An 8,339-nucleotide genomic window follows, 5' to 3' on the forward strand; every position below is an offset into this window, starting at 1 on the left:
ATTAATTAGAATGAAGCTTTGAAATATATATATATATATATATATATATATATATATATATATATATATATGGAATTAAATGTTTAGAATATGGAAAATTTGTACACCAAAATGGAAAGAAGGCAATGACAAATAACAAACCATGGAGTACAAGATTAAAAATATTTATAACATAAGGAGAAAGAGGAATCATGATTAAGCAGGGTGGGGGAAGGGAGAGGGAGTGGGGTTGACTTGAAGTAAGGAGAGAAATAAATATAAAAATAAAATAAAAGAAGAAGAGGGGTATGGAATCAAAAGGAGGAATAGGGAGGTATAAAAAAGAAAAGAAGTGGGAGAAGAGGGAATCAAATTTTATGAGTGAGATGATGGATGATAGGTTGTGAAGCTTGGCTTAGTCTGTAGCCATCTTCTTAGTTGAAGTTGTGGGGATGCTATCAATTTCAAGAGCTTCCTCGATGATTTGAGAGTTATAGAAAGGAATAGAAGCTAAGATTTTAGCTTGATCAAACTAGATGAGGTGCTTAGATTTATAAGAGTGTTAAGCGAATGAATATTTTGGAAAACTATGGTGGTTAGTATCAGTAATGTGTTCTTTAAGAATAATTTCGAAGGGTTGACCGATTTGACCAATGTAAGATTTTCTGCAAGAACAAGGAACTTGGTAGACCCCAAACTTAACCAAGGATCAGATTTTCCCTTAGCTGACCGGAATATTTTCTTGATAGTTTTGTGAGGTTTGAAGATAGTTTTTATATTTCTTTTGGCTAAAATATTAGAAAGCAATTTTTTTTGCGCATTTTATATAAGGGAGAGAGACCATACCAACAAGAGGGGATGAATCAAGGTTGTTAGTCTAAAATTTTTCAACAACTAGAAATGTTTTATTAATTTGAGAGGAGTAACCATTGGCTTTAAAGGGTTGGATTAGATGAGATTTTTCTTTAGAAAGGAATTGAGGGGTAGAGATTCTTAGGGCCCGCTAAATGCGAGTTTCTAAGGCTCCTACTTTTTGGGAAGGGTGGTGTTGGAATTAGGCATGAAGGTACGAGTCGATATGGGTCTTTTTTCTATAGACCTAATGGGTTAAGGAGCCATCAAGGAGGCAAGAGACAAAAATATCAATGAAGGAAAGGGAATTATTAGATTCAATTTCCGTGAGAAAAAAACCATTAAGAATTAGAAAATCATGCTACCACACAACAGAAATGTCATCAACAAACATTGAATGAAACTAATAATAATTACGCCGTAAGGCGTTTCCATTTGAAATTAACTTTCCTCTTTGATGACGTGTACATTTCTGAGCCTTTGATTTAAGTGTTAGACGATGAAAATGATCTTACCCATCCAATTGATCATACCGGTATACGATGCGACCTAGCAGATCGACCGCTTGCCCTTGCTCGACGCTACGCTACTTCCTCCAGGCGCTGCTGCACTTCTAAGGCACGGATTGTCGATGACACCTCAAGGCGCCTGCGGTCATGGAACGGCTCCAACTACTGCCAGTGGCAGGGGTATCCTGCAATAGACAAACAGGGCGTGCAAGGGGGCTTCTGCTGCCGGGGCTGCTGTCCAGGAGCGACTTCATATCGGATACTCAGATGAAGGGCACGCTGTCGGAGTCCTCGGGAGATCTCCAGTTTCGTGAAATTTTGGAAATGGGCGCCTTGAAACAAATTGCTGGCTCTATTCCCTTGTCATTTGGGAGGCTCAGGAGGCTGAAGAAGCTGCGCCTTTGAGGTCTGGTCAATTTGCAGAGACTGCGTTTTTTATTTCTTCGGACTTTGGGAAAGTGGCCGAGATTGTAATGGTCGAGTCGCCACAAAAATATCCGGGCAATTGTTTTATATAGGCAAACACAACTTAGTCCCACCCACCTCCTCCTCATGACATGACTTTTGACATAGATGGGCTAGCTATTGGGCTTGCACATCCATCTCCGCTCCGCTCTGTGATTTCGTCTATTGGGTCTCTGGATTAATTATCTTTTTCTGTGCAACTATCTTTCCTCACCCGACTAGCTATATGCCCAACAGTGAATTTGATCTACAGAATCTGGAGTCAATAATTTGGTATAAATACAAGTCAATGTTGAGGCAGGCTGTTACGAACGCAAATGGTTGGAGTTGGATTCATATGTTCGCAAGTGCAGAGGAACACGTCTCGATCCCAATTTCCTTTGCCATTGCCATTGCCTGCCTGTGCACTCATGACAAGGTATGCCCTTTCTTGATTCTCATGACAACAGATATCATGTGAATAGCAGTTTTGCATGTGAAGAGAATTTTATGTGATATGCGAATGCGCCAACACCTTCCATTTGAGATGCACCGCTAGCCATGTGAGTGGTTGAGTTCCTACAGCTTTGTGCGCGCGCGTTTGAATTGAAGATATCAATTGCGTGTTCTCATCTGGGGCTTTTAAGAGATCTATACTGTTATTGTTGTTGAGAAGTAATTTGGGATAACCATCTGCTTGAGTAGAAATGAACCGAGTCTTGCTAATGCTGCCTATCTTTTGGGATTAATATATTTCTTCTTGATTGCCTGCCGCATGCCTGCTTATGGTGTCTTTGTTTTGATTTCTTGAAGTGGGGGTCTGTTTTGGATGGGCATTTCCATGATGATTGCAAGCATATCAAACTTGTTTCTATCAATTGATTATTAACATCTTCGAAGAATTAAGCATGAGATCACATCTTACTTCATTTCTGAGAATATGGAAATAACGTGCTATTAGTCTTCGTACTTTCTATGTGCAATAAACTCTGACCTTAGCTTTAGAAGTTCTGCAGTTGAAGAATTCATTATTAGTTAGTGCAATGGTGAATTAAGCAGCCAAGATGAATGATCCTTTGTGCATTCATCAGGCAGGCTTGCCTCTCTTCAAACTTGAAGTTGAAAGCTACTGTGATATTTCACCATCATAGGGCTACCTATATATTGCGAATGAACCAATTATAAAAGAAATCATTTTGTTCAGATAATTGGAAGAACTGACTCAGATGTGTGCTTATTGAGCTTCAATCAAGTTATTAGGACATCAAGAATTGTCATTCGTTGTAGGCTTCAGAGTTCAGACAGAGCACATCTCTTTGGATTTTTTGATTAGCGGGAATGCACTGACAAAAAGTTGTTCTTTCCATGTAAATGCTTCTGGTATTGTCATCAAAATTTCCTATTTGGACGCAATAACTCTGTGACCTGAAACTTTCTGTTCCAGGCAAATTAGACATTCTAAATTGGGCAATTATCTGCCGCAAGTCCTATTTATTCTATTCTTTCTTTTTTCAAGCCTACATATATATGAAGAAATATATTAGCGGGCTTGGGCTTTTCATAAACTTTGGTGACTTTTCTTTCTACTTTGGTTGTTTTTACTTCTTGTTTTAGTTTTATATTTTCCTTTATCTCTGATTTTTACTCCCTTTCCTGTTTTGATCATTAAATGCACATAATCATTGAGTTGCATTCAAATCTGTTGGATTTTCTCCATGGGTGTGTTTCATCCTTCCCTATTTATTATGCCTATAATAATTTATAAACAATCAGGGTTAAGAATAATCTTCTCAATAGTTTTTCTTCCATGCCTTTGGTTGAAAGTCTACCTGTTTGAATCATTAACGTATTTGATCATTTTTTAATTGGTACAGAAATGTTGTTCTTAACCCAATCATACTTCCTGTAGTTTTGAAATTCACCTATTTCTGGCACATGCTAGATCCAGGGGAAAAATGTTGTAAGTGAAATCTGTAAGTTTGGATTAGTTCACTTTAAAACCAAAAAACATTCCATCAGAAATTTATCATTCCCAACATGTGTATAATTATGATCTGTTCAAATCCCGTATTCACAGGATGCTACCATGGATGATAAGACATGGAAGATATTTTTTGGGTCAATATGTGCAGTTTCTAGCTATTTTGGGGCTAATTCTGTTGAACTTTGTGTTCATAGTAACCTCTTTTCTAAGGTGCCTTTTGATTGCATTACTCCCTGAAACCAACTGAGAAGTATCCATGGCTGAACTTACTCGTGGATTCTCATGACAACAGATATCATGTGAATAGCAGTTTTGCATGTGAAGAGAATTTTATGTGATATGCGAATGCGCCAACACCTTCCATTTGAGATGCACCGCTAGCGATGTGAGTGGTTGAGTTCCTACAGCTTTGTGCGCGCGCGTTTGAATTGAAGATATCAATTGCGTGTTCTCATCTGGGGCTTTTAAGAGATCTATACTGTTATTGTTGTTGAGAAGTAATTTGGGATAACCATCTGCTTGAGTATAAATGAACCGAGTCTTGCTAATGATGCCTATCTTTTGGGATTAATATATTTCTTCTTGATTGCCTGCCGCATGCCTGCTTATGGTGTCTTTGTTTTGATTTCTTGAAGTGGGGGTCTATTTTGGATGGGCATTTACATGATGATTGCAAGCATATCAAACTTGTTTCTATCAATTGATTATTAACATCTTCGAAGAATTAAGCATGAGATCACATCTTACTTCATTTCTGAGAATATGGAAATAACGTGTTATTAGTCTTTGTACTTTCTATGTGCAATAAACTCTGACCTTATCTTTAGAAGTTCTGCAGTTGAAGAATTCATTATTAATTAGTGCAATGGTGAATTAAGCAGCCAAGATGAATGATCCTTTGTGCATTCATAAGGCAGGCTTGCCTCTCTTCAAACTTGAAGTTGAAAGCTACTGTGATATTTCACCATCATAGGGCTACCTATATATTGCGAATGAACCAATTATAAAAGAAATCATTTTGTTCAGATAATTGGAAGAACTGACTCAGATGTGTGCTTATTGAGCTTCAATCAAGTTATTAGGACATCAAGAATTGTCATTCGTTGTAGGCTTCAGAGTTCAGATAGAGCACATCTCTTTGGATTTTTTGATTAGCGGAAATGCACTGACAAAAAGTTGTTCTTTCCATGTAAATGCTTCTGGTATTGTCATCAAAATTTCCTATTTGGACGCAATAACTCTGTGGCCTGAAACTTTCTGTTCCAGGCAAATTAGACATTCTAAATTGGGCAATTATCTGCCGCAAGTCCTATTTATTCTATTCTTTCTTTTTTCAAGCCTACATATATATGAAGAAATATATTAGCGGGCTTGGGCTTTTCATAAACTTTGGTGACTTTTCTTTCTACTTTGGTTGTTTTTACTTCTTGTTTTAGTTTCATATTTTACTTTATCTCTGATTTTTACTCCTTTTCCTGTTTTGATCATTAAATGCACATAATCATTGTGTTGCATTCAAATCTGTTGGATTTTCTCCATGGGTGTGTTTCATCCTTCCCTATTTATTATGCCTATAATAATTTATAAACAATCAGGGTTAAGAATAATCTTTTCAATAGTTTTTCTTCCATGCCTTTGGTTGAAAGTCTACCTGTTTGAATCATTAACGTATTTGATCATTTTTTTATTGGTACAAAAATGTTGTTCTTAACCCAATCATACTTCCTGTAGTTTTGAAATTCACCTATTTCTGGCACATGCTAGATCCAGGGGAAAAACGTTGTAAGTGAAATCTGTAAGTTTGGATTAGTTCACTTTAAAACCACAAAACATTCCATCAGAAATTTATCATTCCCAACATGTGTATAATTATGATCTGTTCAAATCCCGTATTCACAGGATGCTACCATGGATGATAAGACATGGAAGATATTTTTTGGGTCAATATGTGCAGTTTCTAGCTATTTTGGGGCTAATTCTGTTGAACTTTGTGTTCATAGTAACCTCTTTTCTAAGGTGCCTTTTGATTGCATTACTCCCTGAAACCAACTGAGAAGTATCCATGGCTGAACTTACTCGTGGAAAGCATTTGCTATTGATGCCACAGTAAAAACATCTGCATGCCTGAAAATTATTGACCTTTATCTTTAGCCAAAAGGACACCTGTGATGATGTGATCCCAAGAGGGAATGTTTTATTGTTCATTTATTTTATGAAATGAAAATATCTGAGGATCAATTCATCAAAAACTGCCTAACTCAACGTTCATGGACTGCTGATGCAATTCAAAATCGCAACGGGTTTTTGCGTTTTGGAAAAAGGCAGGGTCGTTCTGTATTTTTTTAGAGTCAATATTTTGCCTGTGTGGACAGTGGGAGAAGCAAACCCCTGATACACAAAAGACTCATAGAGAATTTTACTGTCTTGCTTCTAGCATGGTGAATAGTTGATTTCATCCATCTATCATGGTTTCCTCTTTAGAGTGCTATCAAGTACCATAGATTGATAGAAGGTAACATGTTGTCAGGAAGGAAATGCCAGGACTCAAGGTACTAGATTAAATATAAAAATTAATTAAATGAAATGTTCAAATATATTAGCATAAGTTTAGGTGTATTTTTAGTAGTAACTGGCGATATAAGAAGATGGTTTTGTATCTATGTTGCTGCTTATTTTTTTCATCCTTTTCAACTTTTGTAGTTTTGTAATTCATGTGCTTCCAGATTTTTTATGTGCTTTTTCCTGTTCTGTCAAAATGACAACTTTTTACCATGCATTTGGACTGGTATGCAAATGTACAATATGTATTATGAACAAGAGTGAGAAAAAGCCTTCTGAACTCTTTTCTTCTAGTAATTAGAACATTCGTATCATTGTTATGTTAGGTGAGACATTAAGTTTCTATTTGCATTTTGTGCCCTGGAAATGCATTTTGTAAAGAAACTTTCTGATCTGGAAATGCATTTTGTAAAGAAACTTTCTGATCTGTAGGGTTGTTTCTATGGTATTTCCAGAAGCTATATTTTTTTTACTGGCATTTTCTGCTAGCTATTTTTGGTCTAATTTTTTCTATCACACTAATTTGTATGCTTTTATAGCTCTTATTGAAGGATAAATGTTTAATTAGTCATTCATTAACTAAATCATCATCTATTTATCTAGCATGTCTCTTCAAAATTCACATGGTGCCATTATATACATTTAATTAGTCATTTATCAACTAATTATCTAGTTATTTGGCATGTCCATTCAAAATTTACAGGGTGCCATTAGAAACATTAAAAAGAAGTGGTGTAGCAAGTACTTCTTCTAGAGTAGCTAGGCCATAAGAGTTACTGTAAATGCAACATCTAGGTTGATTTTCACCTTTCTCTCCTTGGAGGTCTCCTCGTAAAGATAAGTTTTGGATTCTTAGGACATTTCTTTTGTCTTTCACCCACTTTCCAATCATATGCAATTTCGAGCCCTTATGGAGCCATTTTTGTCAAAGATACTCATCCGAAACTCTTGCAGAATGCCTTGAAGCCAGAATTTGCAGTTTCATAATGTTTGATGTCTATTAAATTTTTATTTAAATGCAATAATTATTTACCTCATTTTGTGTTCTGTCCAGGAGCGACTTCATATCGGATACTCAGATGAAGGGCACGCTGTCGGAGTCCTCAGGAGATCTCCAGTTTCGTGAAATTTTGGAAATGGGCGCCTTGAAACAAATTGCTGGCTCTATTCCCTTGTCATTTGGGAGGCTCAGGAGGCTGAAGAAGCTGCGCCTTTGAGGTCTGGTCAATTTGCAGAGACTTTCAGTGGCCAATAATATAATAGGCGGCCCCATTAATTCCCTGTCGGTAAGAATTCCGCATGGGATCCCGCTTCGAAAGGTTCCGATATCCTCCTACACCGATAACAATAGACTCTGCGGAGATCCTCTTCCTCCGTGTTCTTCCAGAGCTCGAGATTCAAACCCATGATAGTTTGCTGGACTATTTTGGTTTTCGTGAAACCTCTTGTAATCCAACCATTGTAATGTTGGCTTTTGCAATATCCACAGCATGCTTCTGTGGAATAACATGACTACTTTCATCCAAAATCTAACTGAACATTCCTTGCAAGGGTGCAAGATTGGTTGAAGTTCCACTCATAATAACTAGTGAGAAGGAAGCTCCTTGATGTGCATATTTCAAAGATTTTATTGTAAATTTTTGGGATATTCCAGACATATATCTTCAATTTTGACCATTATAGACATTGATGACTTGATAATATGATCATTTTTCCCATCGATTGCTTTTTAATCGCACTAAATCCAAATTTGTTGTAAAATTTGTAGCTCAAAACATGGGTTTTTGTATAATTAGGACAAATAGAAGAAAACATGCATGGCTCTCATAGAAAAACCAAATACGTCTTAGTCGTGGATAAGACTGAAATTGTGATGGTCTGTCTACAAATGCCTTGATGGCCATTGTTCCTTTCAATTTTATGAATCTGCTGTGTTTTTATGAATAGAAAACAAAATCAGACCATGCCAAAACTGAGATGAATGAGAAGGATAATTATTGCAGACACCAGAG

General features: G+C 36.7%; 1 long non-coding RNA gene across 1 annotated transcript; it reads left to right on the forward strand.

The window, feature by feature from the left end:
- Positions 1 to 1,343: 1,343 nt before the first annotated feature.
- Positions 1,344 to 8,009, forward strand: LOC149235964 (uncharacterized). Its single transcript, XR_016246201.1, has 2 exons — positions 1,344 to 2,223; positions 7,382 to 8,009. It is a non-coding gene; the product is annotated as an uncharacterized LOC149235964 (long non-coding RNA).
- Positions 8,010 to 8,339: the final 330 nt, after the last annotated feature.

Source organism: Pinus tabuliformis, chromosome 8 (genome assembly GCF_031772625.1).
Source record: "Pinus tabuliformis cultivar Carrire ecotype Pingquan chromosome 8, CPIR1, whole genome shotgun sequence".
NCBI lineage: Eukaryota > Viridiplantae > Streptophyta > Pinopsida > Pinales > Pinaceae > Pinus > Pinus tabuliformis.